The sequence below is a fragment of the Kogia breviceps genome, chromosome 5 (genome assembly GCF_026419965.1).
Source record: "Kogia breviceps isolate mKogBre1 chromosome 5, mKogBre1 haplotype 1, whole genome shotgun sequence".
NCBI lineage: Eukaryota > Metazoa > Chordata > Mammalia > Artiodactyla > Physeteridae > Kogia > Kogia breviceps.
Genome location: NC_081314.1, coordinates 81,440,909 through 81,460,772, shown reverse-complemented (window position 1 = coordinate 81,460,772; position 19,864 = coordinate 81,440,909). Strand labels below are relative to the sequence as shown.

Here is a 19,864-nt window from a genome sequence, read left to right as displayed (position 1 = left end):
TGTGAGTGTGTGCACCGGAGTGAGTGGTGGTCTCGGGTCTCCTGGACATGTTGATTGCGATTTTACTGTTCAAAGATAATATAATATTCATCTAATGAGGTCCTAAATGCGAGCCAATTATTTTATCCAGCATTCAAATGAAGGAAAAGTAAACACTTTCAACACTGGAGGGAAAAGTGCCTGTGCTGGACTCACTGAGAGTCGATACTAAGTTGTACTGTTGTATGAACAATTTCAGGTGTTTTTCATTGGAATTTTACCTCTACATAAGCAATTCCAGTTTAGAAGACAAAGCCACAGGATATATACAATGCATCTTCATGGTTCATTAATTTTCCCTGAAATTGGGGGTGGGGGAATCCATTTCTACATTAAAACATAAAGAAGGGGACTTCAAAAGTGTTTCATATTTATGGCAAGTTATCTGGTCTTTACTCTCAAACCCCTGGAGAGGAACTATACTCCTCACAGATATTAGGCAGCCTTGAGAAAAGCTGGAAAAGCACTATGATACATAATAAAAATATAAGGTAGGAAGTTGAGCGCCTGGAAAAAGGGGTAGAAAAAAATCTTTTGAAACCATGGGCGAAATCAATACCTAAATGGATGTGGTGAAGGCCTGTATACTTGCTTGGGGCAGAACACAAACTTGGCTTAGAGCTCCTGTATGACTAATGTAACGAGAGAAAACAATCCACGTGTAATTTCAGCGTACATGAAAAAAAAGGAACCAAGTGGCTCGTTTTTGTTTTGTGTTTTTTTTGGCCGCGCCACCGGGTATGCGGGATCTTAGTTCCTCAGACCGACCAGGGATCAAACCCACGCCCCCTGCATTGGAAGCGTGGAGTTTAACCCCTCGATTGCCAGGGAAGTCCAGGGGCTCGGTTTGAGCATGTACTTATACATAAAATGGCTTTGACTACAGTAGTAGTTTCAAGTTTACTGCATGTTCTCTATACACTTTTCTGTTTGTTTTCACTGTTTCCTGTTTCTGATAGTCGGCTCTCAGAGTGTCTGCCACTAGCTTGCTCTTCCTCTTAACTGAGGTTCTTACATGTAAAAAGTAACAAACTGCCTTTAAGAGATCCAGAGACCTCTGAAGGAAATGAGCTCTGGAGGGTTTTATCAAATATCCAGAGACCTTTTTTCATTTGTTTGTTTACTTTTTGGATCTCCATTTTTTAACAATGTTACTGGAAGTCTAATCTCTGAATGAGAGCAAAATATAAACATTTTTAAAAAATGACACATTTCCAACCATTCTGAAGATAACATATTATAAAAGGGTGACACATTTAGAAAAAGATGAAAACATAAAAATATTAGAAGCCATTCTCAAAGAGGACGCAAGTCAATTATAAGTCATGGAACATCACTCAAACCTCTATATTATAGTTAGCATTCCAATAGCAAATTGCCACCTGATTAGTTTTACTAATCAGTTACTAATTAGTTTTTCATAGAGCTGCAGGTGTTTTAGATCAGACTGTTACGTGCAGCCTTGAAATGGGGATAGTTCATATATATATATTTCACCAGCAAAACTACATCATAAGCTTTTCTTAAAAAAAAAAAGATTTATTAGTATCTCTTTTTACACTTATCAAGTTTTATCTTAATATACTTATGAAAATTCTATTATGTAAAGCTTTTTCAAAAGGCTGAACCTAACCTGACTGTCACTTACTGGAAATAACAGAAGATCTAATGTCAAGTTTGAGAGTATAATCATTTCCTTACTACTTGAAAAAACCAACAATCACAGGATTTCACTTAAGCAAACCAAGAAATATACTTCTGCTAAACCATATTCTTTCTCAGAGTTCTACCAAACCCTGTGAGTAGGGAAGGAAGATTGAAGATGAAGTTTAACTTTACTAGAAGGTTGTGAAATCTTGGGAAAGATTCTTTATTTAAAAGAGCAAATAACCACAAGGGTTATTTAAATATGGTGATCTTTAGCTAAGAAAATCTTGGCTGTCAGAGTTGGAAAGGATCTAAGAGATCAAGTTCGACACAATTCTTGATAGATGAGGAAACTGAGGTGTGAAGAGGTAAAGTGACTTGCCAAGCTTACATGATAGTTGAATACAAAAAATTAACATTTATGTTTAAAATTTGGTGGTTATTCACAAAGAAGGTTAATTATTGGTCAATATATACTATAAGAGAATTAAAGTATTAGCAACCAATATGACCAAAGGTTAACATTCGAAGCATATAAAGACACAATTGTTTTTGTCTTTTAAAAAATCAAGACCCTAATGGACAAATAAGCAAAGGGCATAAGTAGATAATTCACATAATAAAGAACATAATAAACAAACATGGAAGTATATACAATTTCATAATAAGCAAAAAAGTAAGAAACAAGAGTAACCTATGATTTTATATTATTAACTTAGTGAATATTAAAAATAATCCTTTGCAATTCAATTTGGCTTTTTTTTTTGGCCCCGCCCTGCAGCATGTGGGACGTTAGTTCCCCGACCAGGGATCAAACCAGCGCCCCCTGCAGTGGAAGCACAGTGTCCTAACCACTGGACCACCAGGGAAGTCCCAATTTTGCAATATTTTTGTTAAAAGAATCTTCATACTCTTTGAATTAGTAACTACATGTGAAAATGTATGCAAAAGGCATAATCCAAAGACTAAAAAGTTCATATATCAACAGATATTGGTTGAAAAATTAATATTTTAAAATGGGGACAACCTAGACATTTTCCACTGGGAGGCATGACAATACACCTAATTCAATGAGATATTTTGTAATTAAAAAATATCAGTGAGGGCCTCCCTGGTGGCACAGTGGTTGAGAGTCCACCTGCCGATGCAGGGGACGCGGGTTCGTGCCCCGGTCCGGGAGGATCCCACATGCCGCGGAGCGGCTGGGCTCGTGAGCCATGGCTGCTGCGTGTCCGGAGCCCGTGCTCCGCAATGGGAGAGGACACAACAGTGAGAGGCCCGCGTACAGCAAAAAAAAAAAAAAAAAAAAAATTATCAGTGAATACAAGATAAGCATGAAACACCCTGTCATATCAGAAAGTAAGGACACTAAAAAGGTGACTGAGGTTCTATCATAAAAGACTCAGAAGACAATCTGAAGATGCTCCCACTGGACAAAGATGGCCAATTTGAGCATTAAAAAGAAGAGATACAATGGACTGAATCACACCGGATATGTTAAAATTCATGAGTTCATGATGATAAAATAAGAAGCAAAGACCTTCACTGTCCCTTTGACATGCTCTGATTTGTGTTGTACGGGGAGGAAGGGGTGTGTGTGTGTGTGTGCGTGCACGTGTATATGAACGTGCATGCGTGCATCCATTAGTATCAGTGCCTGCCTGAGTCAGGAAAATGACATCTCTGGTTCTGTATGAGGACAACGGTGTATAAAGCAACATGAAATGCTAGCCCTCATTTTGTTTTAACTTACAGACTAATGTCAATTGTTCTCAGAACTGGATTTTTTCCTCAAAATTGAAACTGCTTTTCCTTTTGGGTTTAATGAAGTATTGCTAGTTGAAGCCAGTTTGACATGGTGACAGAGCTGTTAGATTGATGAGAAGTGTCGCTGCCTGATTTAAAGCCAAACCCTGAATGCTTTTAAAGAATAAAAAATATTGTATATGTGAAAAAACCCCACAAACTTGTACTGGTTTTCTTTAGAGGATTCTGGGAAACCAACACATTATTCTGAAAACTGGTAAAGGGAAAAAAATCAAGCTTGAAAAAGAAGAATATATATATCTTGTTATGTCACAAGAAACTAAGGAAAGCAGTTTGGGAAAGGGGGAAGGGAACTGGATAAGTGGAGAACCAGGGTGGGACGGGGGCTCACTTTTCACTGTATACCCTTTAATGAATTACCTATTTGAAAAATAAACTCATTTAAGTATCACTATAGAGATTATGTAAAAAAAATAGAAAAATGGTTATATTAAAGGATCAGCAATCAAACAGTAGCCACTCTGGTTATAATAATGTAAAAACCATATATGTACGTAGACCAAGCCTGGAAGGAAACACAGAAAAACAAAATTGCTGACTAGACTTGCAGAATTTAGGGCATTTTTCTTCCTTTACATTAAAATGAATTCCCTTGTTATATTTATAATGTTATTTGTCCAATAAATAATGTTAAGGTGGCATTTAAATGGGAAACATAGTATTTTCACTCTGTTACCCATACTTGTAGGAAAGCCCAGATATTTGAACTTTGAGCCCATAATCAAGGTACTAAGAACCATTTGTAGGTAACTTGACTCTTACAAGAGATCTAAGAAGGATAAAAGAAAGGGTATACTGAGGGCTGTTCATACAGTAGATGTTAAAAGTACAATGACTCTGCCCAGCTCTATTTCCCATTCCTGCACTAATGCGGGGGTGGAGGCGGTGGTGGCATTCACTGAGTAGGAGGCCAGCAGAACATGGAAAGAGCCTGTCGACAGCACATAAAAGACACACTGAAAACGCTACTTGCAGGAGTGAAGCTTGTCAAAGTACTGCAGAGGCTGGGAAAGTGAAGAGAAGAGAAAGAGCAATTATAACCTGAACCTAACAATTCCTCAGCTAAAATTAACTAGAGAGGTGGAATATATCTGCAGCTTGAAAACGATAGGCAAATGAATGTTCAGGTACAAAAAGGTCCAACCTACACAGAACTTTAAAGGGTCATTGTAAAAAAAATTTCTGTTTTCATATCAATCGTTTGCTATTATTCTGAATATATTTCAATTGTGAACCCCCCAAATAAATAACTGGACTTAAGGATGTATAAGGAAATCCTAGGCTCAGAGCAAAACCTTTTATTTCTTGTTATAAGTCAAAATCAGTAAGGATTTATTAATGTCAAGCTTTTCCAGAAATATTACTTTAAAAACTTTTAGCTATGAATAATGAAAATTAAACAGTCACTTTCATTTACCTTGTCAAGTTTGAAATGAAATTATTTATTCAAAGCCTTCCAAATTTTTATGTCAAGAGATATCTCAGTTAATATACTTATATTACACTGAACTGTGTTCATAAATAATTCCTAAATATGTTACTTAAACACCTAAAATACATTATCCTAAAATACAAGTACTTTATATGCATTAAAATGTATATCAAAAAGGTAATGATAACTATTTCTGGGTAGTTAGATTAAATTGATTTTTACTTTCTTCTTTAAGTCTTTCAGTATTAGATGATTTTAAAAATAATATGCATGTGTCACTTTTATATAGAAATAAGGTTATTTTAGAAATAAGGCCTTTTCACTTAAAAAAAATCACAACATGATTTAATAGCCACCATATTACAAATTCTGTTAAAAATAAAAATGGGTAGAAGTTCAATCAAAACAATGTATAATTGTTTTCACACACAACTGATTTACAGTTATTTTAGCAAAAAAAAATCACATTGAATAAAAAATCTAAGTTGCAATCCTTTTATTATAAAAGCTGTTTTATTTATTCAGGTACCCCCTATTCTAATAAAGACTTTGCTGGGAGGAGTTGATCATATATAAGGTCATTACTGAGATTTATGATCACGTATCTTACTTAGGGGTACTGAGATTTATGACCATACATATTGTCTAGAGTTAAACCAATCTATGTTTTTGCTTTTCAAATCCAACTTAAAAAATATAAAGCATATTAATTATTCACATCAAGTACTGTAATATCACTACATTCTGTTCCCAAGTGGATGGACTCATGGATTGCTCTACTGGCTCAAGACTTGAGCAACCATTCAAATCCTTTGTGGCAACCACTACTGGCTGATTATTCACTGTGCATTTTCCTCTCTTCCTTACTAACAGAGTACTGATCTTATATGGAATAGCAGTGTACCCTGCTAAAACATTAGCTTCTTTGGAATCCCCTGCAGTTGGAGGAAGCCATGTGGCACAGTTCTGACCAATGAAAGATAAACAGTTTCTGGAAAGCCTTGCTGTGTAGCCACTTTCTGCCTGTAATGTGACATGACACCACATAACTCATCACAGCCATATTGTAACTACAGGACCACATGCACCAAGACAAAAGTGACACACTTCCGTGAACAGAAAGACAGATTTCTTGTTATACATAAAAAAGAAACTCCTATTTGGCTAACACACAGTAGTCAGAATTCTGGCACGTATAGCCAAATGCAATCCTACTTATATACTCTTTTACAGTTGAGAAAATGAACCAAAAATCTGAAGGGAATTTGAGTAGACTTAAGAAGTCAAAGTATATCAGAGTGCAGGAGAAGGTAACACTTTTTAAAAGAAGCTATTCCAATTACACTTTCCAGTCATGAAGACTAATGGCATCTGTAAGAAAGACGGTGAATATTTTCACCATCTTTGGTGAAAGATGTAATATTTTGGTGTAATATTTTCTTCTGGTTAACAATTTCCTAAATCATCTATAAACCAGATTTCATATCTCAAAAAAATCACTAATATTTTATGTCCAAAAACAAAAGCAAAAAATCTGCTCTCTTTTGCAATTTTGACATGTGGTATTCATGAGCATCTTTTAAAAACATTTTTCTGGAGCCAAGAATGTGGCTTTTCAGGTCAATATCTACCAGATATAACTGCAGTATTTACTGCAACATTTAACTATCATAAATAGTTCGTTGCCCTTAAATGAATCATTTTTCTTTAACAGTGTTGGAAATGTGATTACCCTATTCCCCCTGCACAGATTATTTTAAGGAAAAACTCCACCCATAAGCACCATAATCTATCTAAGCAAATCACCCACAGATCTAAGAGGAAAATGTTATATGAAAGGAGATAAACTCTAGAGAGCTAGAAAATCTTTATTTTATTTGATTCTTCACAGTAAACAAAGTACTATGAAGAATCACTTTGTTTTGAACTCCAAAGAAGTAAATATTTATGGGCTGAATGTGTGAATGAACCCTAAGAATAATGAACACAGATCACATATCCCAGAGCAAGTTCCTGTAAAGTTTAGGAGAAACCCCTTTTGAGGTTAGAGTTTCAGAGTGGAGAGGGATACCATTTCCTCATGGTATGTCATGAAGCTAAATCCCTCAGAGGCTATTCTACTACGGGTGGAATCTACGCCGAGTGTCACCAGCTTATTTTGCTCCTACCATGTATCCCTGAAGTCCTTGCCAAGATGACCAGAAACTCTGTATTAGGTGCTGTTAGAACATAATTTACTTTAAATTATATAGAAGTAAAGGGAGAAATAATTAGGCTATGTTGTTGCTCAACCTACAATAATAATATGAAAATCTACTATTAATTGAGAGTATTCTACGCATCACCCATGGTTCCACATCCTTTACTTATATTAACTAATTTACTTCTCACAACTCCTATGAGATAGGTGCTATTATTTTTCCTCTCTCTTTTTTTTTTTTTGGCTGCCCTGTACAGCATGCAGGATCTTAGCTCCCTGATCAGGGATTGAACCAGGCCCTCAGCAGTGAAAGCGTGGAGTCTTAATCACTGGACCACCAGAAAAGTCCCTATTTTTCTCATTGTATAGATGAAGGGAACTGAGGTCCAGAGAAGGTAAGTAACTTGCGCTAAATCACACAATGAGTAAGTGGTAGAAGCAGAATCAAAGCCAGGCAGTCTGGCTTCGAAGTCCATGCTCTTAACAACTAAGCTATACTACCTCCAACTATAGGAAGGATAAAATCAAGCAAAACAAGCCTGTGGATGGTTTTAAAATATGCCCACAAATTCTTTGATACTCCTCCCTTTAAGAGGTAGCCTACTTTTCCTCCCCTTGAGTGTGGAATGGACTTAGTGCCTTGCTTTGAACAAAAAGAAAAAGGTAGGAGTAATAGTGTGTGATTTTAGGGACTAGATCATAAAAAGCACTGTGGCTTCCTCTTTGCCCTCTCTCTTAGATCATCCACTCTGGGGGACACTAGATGCCGTATCATAAGGGACTTTGCAGCAGCCCTACGTGGAGAGGACCAAGTGGTGAGGAACTGAGGTCCCCTGCCAACAGCCATGAGAGTGAGTTATCTCAGAAGCACATCCTTCTGCTCCAGTCCAGTCTTCAGCTGACTGCAGTCCTGGATGGCATCTGACTACAACCACGAGAGGCTGAGCCAGGACCTCCCGGCTAAGCTGCTTCTGAATTCCAAACGCACAGAGACTATGAGAGAGGAAATGTTTGTGATTTTAAGTCACTCAGTTTGGGGGTAATTTTAATGTATCAATAAACACAGAACCTTTCATCAGAACCATATTTTCAATATAAAATTATATTCTAATACATTCTGTGTAAAATATATAAAAACTTGTGTAATTAATATGTGTAATTAATAATTACAAATTGTATAATTATATAACTAAGCACATATAATGTACATGTTATATATATAAAATATATACCCACATATATGTAACTACATGTAATATGTAATTAAATAATTATATGTAACTATAAATTAAGTAAAAAATGATTTTGAATGTCTGCTCATTCCCTGGAAGCAGTAACCATTTTAATCACTGCAGAAGGGTAGAACAACATATCCCCTATGTCCCTTCAAAAGCTACTCTATTTACTTAATAAAAAATTAAACAACATATATTAAACATATATACATGTAGAAAGATTATTCCGGCCTTATATCCTCACATACTCTTTACTTTTCCTCTTTTTTTATAAGTCAATAAAGAAATAATACATTCCAGCTCCAAAAATCTATCATAAGAACAAACTGTCTATTTGATTCCTAACAAGTCTATTCAAGGTGCTAATCTGCCATTATTTATAGACTCAATTCCTTTCTGAGCAGCTGTCATTAACAGAATAACTTAGGAGTTCAAAACATTCTTTATTCAACTCAACTGCCTCCTGGAATTGTTAGTCATACACCTCAAGGTTACAACTATGATAAAAGCTAAAGATGAACCAAGTCTCAAGAAGGCTATGAAAAAGAGCCACCATTACATACACCAAGATTAGTTGAGGCTCACTGATTGATATTCTGTTAAAGCCCTCATTCCTAATCATTTAGGTCTCTTTTATCAGATTGGAGGCTTTCTGAAGGTGTTTCCTGCACCAATGTTTTAACTGTGTGTGGCTTTCTAAGCACTCCAGAGCTGTCATTTGGAAACCCATGTATGCCCAGAAGACAAACACTAGTGTACCTCTTGGTGTAGAAGGGAAAGAGAGAAAACAGTGAGCTGGCTTCTAGTCTAGAAGTATTTAATACTTTGTCCACACCATTCTCCCTGCCTCAGGCTTTAGAAATGGTACTCTGGTCTCAAGCTGTCTCATCCTAACTCAAATTCTCTAAAGGAAGAAGAGTAGAGGCATGACCATACCTGGGCAATGAGGGCTGAGGAGAGTCTGAGAACAGGAAATGCAGAGGGAACAGATGAGGATGAAAGTGGAAAAAGAAATGGACAAAATGAGCAAAAATGAAGAGGCAGGAAAAATAGAGGGGAGGAAGAAAAGGCAAGGAGGAAAAGAAGGAGGAGTAGAGAGATTTCAGAGGAAGACATGAGAGCACAGAGAGAATAAAAACATGGAAAGGTAAAGAAACAATGTTCCTTCAAGGAAAAGAAAGCAAGTGTGAGAGAGAGAAGGGTGTGGGGGTGATAAATGGTGAAAAAGGCAAAGAAGTGGGGGAATCATAGCTTACCTCTAGGTCTCTCATTAGGCAACTAGTAGAAACTGGGAAAGCCACTAACAGATCCAGAGAATAAGAGAAAAAGCAGGTCTGAGATAAAATGATGACTTAAGCTTTATACATCTTGAGTTTGTAGTGTGCATAAAGGAACCAAGTGGCAATGTTCATCTGGGCAGCCGAGTTGGAAACTCAGAAGGCTGGTGTGGCCCAGAAGAGAATATGTGGGAGCCAATGAAGCTATGGGGAAGGTATGGTGAGGTCAAAGAGGGAAACTGCACAGGGAAGAAGAAGGCTAAGGACCAAAGCCCAAGTACACCAATATTTGAGGGACACAGAGAGAAAGAAGAGCCCATGAAAGAATCTAAGGACAGGTGCAGGTGATCTAAGGCATAGGAAGAGAGCTAGGAGAGAGAATGGGCAGGTGGAAGAGTGAATAGCCCCACTCTGAGAAGCAGCAAGGGAAGTGCTGTCCTTACGGAGAGTGAGGTTTCCATTAAGGTAAGAAAGTTGAGGAATTATTCTGTGAAGACAGAGGTGAATTTGCTTCCAGTGGGAAAGGGTTCCAAAAAGCATCATCATCTCTCCTTCTGTGCTCCCATACTCTTTTCAACTTATCCTTTGGGCAAAACTTTTTTCACACTCTGCTTCATGTTTGTGTCCTTGGCTCGAGAACAGGATGGGGTCTGATGATTTTTGTATTCTCAGTGCTTAGTCAGTACAGTGCCTGGCACCCGGCACAAACTCAATAAATGCTTGGAGGTTTTCTGAAGGGCAATGGGAAGTATGCATTAGTAAAAGCCTTAAAATATGATATGACCTTTGACATATTTCTATAAATTTATCTGTAGAGACTAGTCACAATTGTGTATAGATTTAGCTACAGATGCAGTTATTTGCAAACTTTATTCAACAAATACAGCATTGATTAAAAATCACAATATGTCTACATAATGAATATTATACATGCTCCAAAAATTTTTATTGACCATCAGTAACAAATAAACCTATACAAAACCTAAACCCTCGGCACAGCTAAAGATATAGACAACTACAGACTCAAATCACACGTAAGTAGAACTATAAAACACCAAATTCCAGCAGAGCCATGTCTTAAGCCTCTACTGCAAATCTTTATGGAAAGTGAGAGTCTGGAAAAATGGCATGTTAGCAAGAAGAGAGGAACAGAGGGCTGAAATTTGAGGTAAAAATTCCCCCAGGAAGAGGCAGTCCACCCTAGGTACAAAAACACTGAGAAAAACATTTTGTTGATTAGACTAATGACAGAGAAGGGAATTACTTAAGTCTGTGGGGCCCGAGTGGCAATCTCAAAAAGGCATCACTTCTAGGGAAGAAATGGGTAAAAGGGAAGGGAGAGATGTCTTTTAGTGAATGGATGGTGAAGGAGGAAATAGACAGGAGGAAATCTGCACTCACTCCGGTAACACAAATGAGAGCTCAAAACAACTGATAGGCATATAAATCCTATTCCTACTGACCTCCTCAAACAAAAAGGCATCCTTTGAAGAGACTACACTTCACTATGTTTACAGATAAAAGTGTCCTCAAGCTAGTAATCTTATAAATCAAACCAAACTTCCAACACTAGCCACACAATGAATACATAATAGCAACTTACAATTGTACAAAACTACTATCAGAAGAAAACAAAAAAAGAGGATCAAACATTTTAGCTAATGAAAATGCACTCAAAAAAAAATCACAAAGGAAACTTTAACACACCACTCCAAACTGAATATTATTAAATAAGCATTTGAGTATCTGAAAAATTATTTTTAATCATAAGTTCAAAAACTAAGAACAGAAATGGACCAAACAAAGCAGAAATGAAACAAAAGTTGAACTCAGGACAGAAATAGAAAAGAAAGACAAAATGATATCTGACCTAGGGACTACTTAAATTTCAGGTGATCAAAGGAGAATACATTCAAATGAAAATTTAACAAAGGGCACTGAAGAAAGGAAACAAAACAGCCAAGAGAATAAAAATGAAATTAAAGTAAAAGGGATCAGAGAGAAAGTGGCTGAAAAAGAAGGGAGGCAAACAAGATCTAACATACAGATATTTGGAGCCCCTGAAAAAAAAAGAGTAATGAAACAGAACTAAAATTTCAAACTATAATCCAACACAACTTTACAAAAATAAAAGAAGGCCTGAATTACATATCAAAAGAGGCTACTAGGTACCAGGGAAATTGCCCTGCAACAGTCAACTCTAAGGCATATCCTAGTAAAACTATTAGACTTTAAATATGAAGAAAAAAATCCTCAGTGATATCAGCAGGTTGGCAGAATAGGATTTTTAAGCATGTATCCCGTCACAGAAACATCAATTTGAAAAACTATCCACGCATGAAAGTACTTTCACAATAGCTAAGGATTCCAGGTGAGAGATTACAGCACCTGGGTGAAGCACAGAAATAAGAAAAGACTCACTGAAGACCGGAATAGGAAGGATGACCTGCATCACCCTTCCCCATCAAGCCTGGGTAGCACAGTACAGAGGGAAATACCCTCAGATGGGGAAAGGAGAGTGAAGTAAACACCCAATTTCACCACAAACTCCAGCACTAAACCTATCCCTGCAGCCCCTGGCTCCAGTCCAGCCCTCAGGGCCCCAGTCTCCAGGCTGGCCCTAGTGCCAGGCAAACCTTCATGGCCACCAGCTCCAGACTGGCTTCCATGGACCTAGGACCCAGGCCTATGATCACAGACCCAGGCTCACTCCAGTTCCAGACTGGCCCCCATGGACCCAGGATTTAGACACACCCCAGTGGACTCAGGCACCAGGCCCAATCTGCTGACCAAGGCACAAAGCCAACTTGCCTGAGGACTCCAGCAGCAAGCTGACCCACAGACCTCAACAGATAGCCTGCCCAGAATTTCTGGCCAGGTCGACTGGTGAAAAGCTTTCCAAGCTGAAGTCAGTTTATAAAAACTGGAAGAGGTGTCTATTTCTTCAAATGTTCAGACAGCAATGCAAGGCTGAGGGCATGAATAAACAGGGAAACATGACACCATCAAAGGAACGAATAAAGTACTTGTAACTGATGCTAAAGAAATGGAGATCTACAAACTGCCTGACAAAGAATTCAAAATAATCACAGAAGAAGCTCAGTGAGCTACAAGAAAATGCAATTAGATAACAAAATGAAACAAGAAAAACAATACATGAACAAAATGAGAAGTTCAACAAAGAAACAGACATCATAAAAAAGAACTAAATAGAAATTCTGAAGTTGAAGAACACAATGACAGAACTGAAAAATTCCACAGAGAACTTCAAGATCAGACTTGATCAAGCAGAAGAAAGAATCACTGAGGTTGAAGACAGGTCATTTGAAATTCGTCAGTGGAACGAAAGGAAAAAAGAATGAAGAAGTGTGATGAAAGCCTATGGGACATCATAAACTAACCAATACATACATTATGGGAGTCCCAGAGGAGAAACGGGCAGGAAGAGAAAGAAATTATGTCATTATTTATTTAAGGAAATGATGATAGAAAACTTCCCTAATCTGGAGAAGCAAACAACATCCAGATCCATGAAACCCAAAGAAACCCAAAGAAATTATATATACAGAGATCTTCACTGTAATACAATATAATCAAATTATCAAAAGTCAAAGACAAAGATAATTCTGAAAACAGCAAGGGAAAAGCAACTCATCACAGTCAAGGGAATCCCTAATAAGACTAATAGCAGATTTCTCAGCAGAAACCTTGTAGGCCAGGAGACAATGATATATTCAAAGTGCTGAAAGAAAAAAAAACCTGCCAATGAAGAATACTATATCCAGAAAGAGTTTCCCCTCCAGAAATGAAGGAGAAATAAAGACTTTCCCAGACAAACGAAAGCTGTGGGAGTTCAATATACTAGACATGCCTTACAAGAAATGCTAAAAAGAGTTTTTCAAGTTGAAATGAAAGGACACTAACAACACGAAAACATATGAAAATAAAAATCTTACTGTAAAGGTAAGAATATTGTCAAATTCAGTATATTCTAATACTGGAATGGTGGTATGTAAATCACTTTTAACTCTGATATGTAACTTAAAAGACAAAAGTATTAAAAATAACTATGGCTACAATAATTTGTTAAAGGATACCCAACACATAAAAGATGTAAATTGTGACACCAATAACAAAAAAACATGGGTAAAGTAAAAGTTAGAGTGTAGTTTTTGTATGTGGTCAATGTTAAGTGGTTAACAGCTTAAAAGAGACGATTTTACTACAAGATGTTTGATGTAAGTCTTATGGTAACAACAAAGAAAAAAGCTATAGTAAATACACAAAAGATAAAGAAATCAAAGATACCACTATAAAAAAATCAAATCACAAAGGAAGACAGCGAGAGAGGAAGAAAGGAACAACAGAACTACAAAATGGTCAGAAGGCAATTAACAAAATGGCAATAGAAATAGCACCAATAATTACTTTAAATGTAAATGGATTAAATTCTCCAATCAAAAGACAGAGAGTTACTGAATGGCTTAAATAAACAAGATCCAGCAATATGCTGTCTACGAGAGAAACACTTCAGCTTCAACGACACACAGGCTGAAAGTGCAGTGGTGGAAAAAGATAGTCCAAGCAAATGGTAACCAAAAGAGATCACAGGTGGCTAAAGTACATCACACAAAATAGACCTTAAGTAAAAAACTGTCACAAGAGACAAAGAAGATCATTATATAATGATAAAGTAGTCAAATCAACAACAGGATATAATAATTTTGATTATATACACACCCAACATTGGAGCACCTAAACATATAAAGCTGATAACAAAATCGAAGAAAGAAATAGCCAGCGGTACAAAATTAGTAGGGCACTTCAATATCCCACTTCCAACAATGGATAGATCATCCAAGACAGATCATCAAAATGGAAACAGCATACTTGAACAACACTACAGATCCAAAGGACCTAACAGACACACAGAGAACTTTCCATCCAACAGTAGCAGAATACACAGTCTTTTTCAAATGCACATGGAACACTCTCTAGGATAGATCACATGTTAGGCCACAAGACAAGTCTTAACAAATTTAAGGAGACTAAAATCATATCAAGTATCTACTCCAACCACAACAGTATCAAGCTAAAAACCAATAACAGGAATAAAATTGGAAAATTAGATTCAAAAGGGAAATAAAAAAATATCTTGAGACAAATGAAAACACAACATATCAAACTTATGGGATGCAGCAAAAGTAGTTCTAAGAGGGAAGTTTCAGCAACAATGCTTACATTAAGAAAGATCTCAGCTTCCTTGGTGGCACAGTGGTTAAGAATCTGCCTGCCAATGTAGGGGCACGGGTTCGAGCCCTGGTCTGGGAAGATCCCACATGCCACAGAGCACCTAAGCCTGTGCGCCACAACTACTGAGCCTGCACTCTACAGCCTGCAAGCCACAACTACTGAGCCTGTGTGCCACATTACTGAAGCCCATGCTCCACAACAAGAGAAGCCACTGCAATGAGAAGCCTGCTCACTGCAGCAAAGAGTAGCCCCCACTCGCCGCAACTAGAGAATGCCTGTGTGCAGCAACAAAGACCCAATGCATCCAAAAATAAATTAGTAAATAAGTAAATTTAAAAAAATCTAAAACAACCTAACTTTATACCTCAAGGAACTAGGAAAAGAAGAACAAACTAAGCCCAAAGTTAGCAGAAGGAAGGAAATAATAAAAATCAAAGCAGAAATAAACAGAGACTAGAAAAACAATAGAAAAGATGAATGAAACTAAGAGCTGGTTATTTTTTTTAAAGATAAAACTGACAAATCTTTAGCCAGACTAAGAAAAAAAGAAAGAAGACTCAAATAAAATTATAAATGAAAAAAAGAGGCATTATAACTGATACTACAGAAATAAAAAGGATCTTAAGAGACTACTATAAACATTTATATGCCAACTAGATATCCTAGAAGAAATGGATAAATTCCTAGAAATACAACCTATCAAGACTTAATCAAGAAGAAAGAGAAAATCTGAGCAGACCAATAATGAGTAAAGAGAGTGAATCAATAATCAGAAATTTCCCAATGAGAAAAGCCCAAGACCTGATGGCTTTACCAGTGAATTCTACCAAACATTTAAGGAAGAATTAATATGACTCTTTCTCAAATTCCTCCAAAAAACAGAAGAGAATACTTCTAAACTCAGAAAATAAAATAACAGGCCAATATCTCTGATGAACACAGATGAAAAAATCATCAATAAATACTAGCAAACCAAATTCAGCAGCACATTAAAAGGATCATACATCATGATCAAGTGGGATTCATCCCTGGAATGCAAGAATGGTTCAACATATGCAAATCAATAAATGTGATACACCACATTAACAAAATGAAAGCTAAAAATCATATGGTCACCTCAATAGATGCAAAAAAGCATTTGACAAAATTCTAAACCCTCTCAAAAACTCTCAACAAATTAGGTATAGAAGGAATGTATCTTAACATAATAAAGGTCATATACGACAAACTAACATCATAGTCCATGGTGAAAAGCTGAAAGCTTTTCCTCTAAGGAACAAGACAAAAATGCCAACTTTCACCACTTCTACTATTTAACATAGTACTGGAAGTCCTAGCCTGAGCAATTATGAAAGAAAAAGAAATAAAAGGCATCCAAATCAGAAAGGAAGAAGAAGAATTGTTTTTGTTTGCCAATGACATGATCTTATATATAGAAAACTCTAAACTTCACCCATGCCCCCCAAAAAACAACTATTCAGTAAACTTGCAGGACAGGAAATCAACAGAGAAAAATCAGTTGTGTTTCTACACATTAACAATGAACTATCCAAAAATGAAATTAAGAAGTCAATTCCATTTACAATATCATCAAAAAATATATAAATATTTCAGAATAAATTTAACCAAGGGGATAAAAGATCTGTACACTAAAAATTATAAAACATTGATAAAAGAAATTGAAGACACAAATAAATGGAAAGATATCCTGTGTTCATGGATTGGAAGAATTAATATTGTCAAAATGTCCATACTACCCAAAGTGAACTATAGATTCAATGCAATTCCTTTCAGTATTCCAATGGTGTTTTTTATAGAAATAGAAAAAAAAATCCTAAAATTCACAAACACAAAGGACCCTGAAAAACCAAAGTAATCTTGAGCCAAAAAACCCCCCAAACAAACAAACAAAATACAATGCTAGAGGCAGTACACTACCTGATTTCAAAATATACTATAAAGCTTCGGTAATCAAAACAACATGGTACTGGCATAAAAAAAAACCATACAGACGGTGGAACAGAATAGAGAACCCAGAAATAAATCCACACATTTATGGTCAAAAGATCTTTGAAAAAGTTGCCAACAACACATAATGGGAAAGGATAGTCTCTGCAATGAAGGTGCTGGGAAAACTGTATATTCACATGTAGAAGAATGAAACTGGACCCTTATCTCATGCCATGTAAAAAAAGTCATCTCAAGGTGGATTAAAGATTTAAAATATAAAATCTGAAACTGCAAAGCTACTAGAAGAAAACATAGGGAAAAAGCTTCTTGACATTGACCTGGGCAAATTTTTTTGGATATAACCCTCAATGAACAGGCAACAAAATAAAAAACTGACAAATGGGATTGCATCAAACTAAAACGTTTCTGTGCAGCAAAAGAAACAATCAACAGAATGGAAAGACAACCTACCTAGATATCTGCAAATAATATATTTGATAAGGAGTTAATACCCAAAATATTGATATATGAGGAACTCAACTCAATAGCAAGAAAACAAATACCAAAACAGAAAATGGACAAAGGACCTGAAAGGGCACTTCTCAAAGGAAGACATACAAAATGGCCAATAGGTATATGAAGAAAGCTCATCACTAATCATCAGGGAAATGCATATCAAAAACCACAATGAGATATCACCTCACACCCATCAGAATAACCATTACAAAAAGCCAAAAGATAACAAGTGTTGGCAAAGATGTGGAGAAAAGGGAACGCTTATACACTGTTGGTAGTAATATAAATTGGTATAGCCATTAGAGAAGATAGTATGGAGGTTCCTCAAAAAATTTAAAATAGAATTACCATATGTTCTAGTAATGCCACTTCTGGGTATACATCCAAAGGAAATGAAGTCAGTATCTTGAAGAGGTGTCTTTACTCCCTTGTTCATTGCAGTATCATTCACAACAGCTAAGATACTTAAACAACCTAAGTATTTACTGATGGATAAATGGATAAAGAGAACATGATACACACACATATATTATCCAGCCTTAAAAAAGAAGGCTGTCATTTGCAACAATGTGGGTAAACCTGAAGGACATTATGCTAAGTGAAATAAGCTAGGCAAGAAAGAAATACTCCACGATCTCACTCATAGGTGGAATCTAAAAGAAGTCAAACTCATAGAAGCAAAGAACAGAATGGTGGCTGCTTAGAGCTGTGGGATGGGGAAAAAGGAGAGATGTTGGTCAAAGAACACAGAGATTCAGTTGTGCAGGACGAATAAGTTCTGGAGAACGAATGTACAGTATGGTGACTGTAGTTAATAATATATTGTATACATGAAATTTGCTAAGAAAATAATCTTAAATGTCCTCACCTCAAAAAAAGATAACTGTGAGGTAATAGATATGTTAATTAGCTTGAGTGTGGCAATCATTTAACAATGTATATTTATATTGAAGCATCACACTGTGTACTGTAAATATAATTTTTATATCTCAATAAAGGTGGAGAAACAAAAATTTTTTAAGATTTTCAGGTAAAAAGACAAAATATCTTTTTTTTCCTTTTGGCTGTGTTGCGTCTTCATTGCTGCACATAGGCTTTCTCTATTTGCGGCGAGCGGGGGCTACTCTTGGTTGTGGTGCATAGGTTTCTCATTGTGGTGGCTTCTCTTGTTGCAGAGCACGGGCTCTAGGCACACAGGCTACAGTAGTTGCAGCACGTGGGCTCAGTAGTTGCAGCACGCAGGCCCTAGAGCTTGTGGGCTTCAGTAGTTGTGGCACATGGGTTCAGTAGTTGTGGCTTGCAGGCTCTAGAGCACAGGCTCAGCAGTTGTGGTGCACGGGCTTAGCTGCCCTGCGGCATGTGGGATCTTCCCAGACCAGGGATTGAACCCGTGTCCCCTGCACTGGCAGGCAGATTCTTAACCACTGTGCCACTAGGAAAGTCCCCCAAAGACAAAATATCTTAAAAGGGCAAGATAATTAGGTTGGTATCAGATTTCCCAGGAGAAACATACAAGCAAGGCCGACTAAAGAACATAATGAATGTCAAACTGGAAGTTCTGGCTAGTGCAATAACACAAGAAAAAGAAAATACAGATTGGAAAGGAAGAAACAAAACTATCTTTATTCACAGATGGCATGATTATCTATACAGATCTACCCAAAGAATCTACCAAAAAACCTCCTGGAACTAATAAGCAAGTAGAGCAAGGTTGCAGGACACAAGGTCACTACATAAAAAGCCAATCACTGTCTTATATGCCAGCAATGAACAACCAGAATTTGAAATTTAAAAAAAAATTTGTAATAACATCAAAAAAAGGAAATACTTAGGTACAAATCTAACAAAAGAGGTACAGGATTTTTACGTGGAAAACGTCAAAACGATGAAAGAAATCAAGTAAGATCTAAATATACGGAGAGCTAGTCCATGTCTGTGGACTAAAAGACTCAATATTATTAAGATGTCAATGCTTCCCAACATGATTTATAGATTCAACACAATATCAGTCAAAAATCCTAGGAAGCTACTTTGTAGATACTAACAAACTGATCCTAAAGTTTATATGGAAAGTCAAAAGACCCATACAATACTGAAGAAAAAGAAGAAAGTTGGAAGCCTTATATCTATTATAATCAAGACAGTATGCTATTAGCAAAATAACTGACATTTAGATCAACAGAACAGAATAGAGAGCCCAGAAATAAACCCATGCAAATATCTGATCTTCAGCAAAGGCACGAAGACAATTCAATGCAGAAAGGATAGTCTTTCTAATAAATGGTGCTGGGACAACCGACGTCCATATGTGAAAAAGTGAATCTAGATACAGACTAGACATTTTTCGCAAAAATTAACTCGAAACAGATCACAGACCTATTTGTAAAGTGTAAAGCTATAAAACTTCTGGAAGAAAACAGGAGAAAATCTATGTGACCTCGGGTTTGGTAATGAGTTTATAGATACAACACCAAAAGCATAATCCATG

At 36.6% G+C, this 19,864-nt stretch overlaps 1 protein-coding gene and 1 long non-coding RNA gene across 3 annotated transcripts in view; one reads left to right on the top strand and one right to left on the bottom strand.

Moving 5' to 3' along the window:
- The window catches only part of LOC136794259 (uncharacterized), a 43,526-nt gene extending 35,502 nt beyond the window's left edge, over nt 1–8,024 (top strand). Inside the window, exon 3 of the long non-coding RNA XR_010840744.1 lies at nt 7,885–8,024. This is a non-coding gene — a long non-coding RNA (uncharacterized lncRNA). The remainder of the gene's footprint in view (nt 1–7,884) is intronic.
- The window catches only part of HACD2 (3-hydroxyacyl-CoA dehydratase 2), a 101,661-nt gene that overhangs the window by 41,755 nt on the left and 40,042 nt on the right, over nt 1–19,864 (bottom strand). The window lies entirely within an intron of this gene.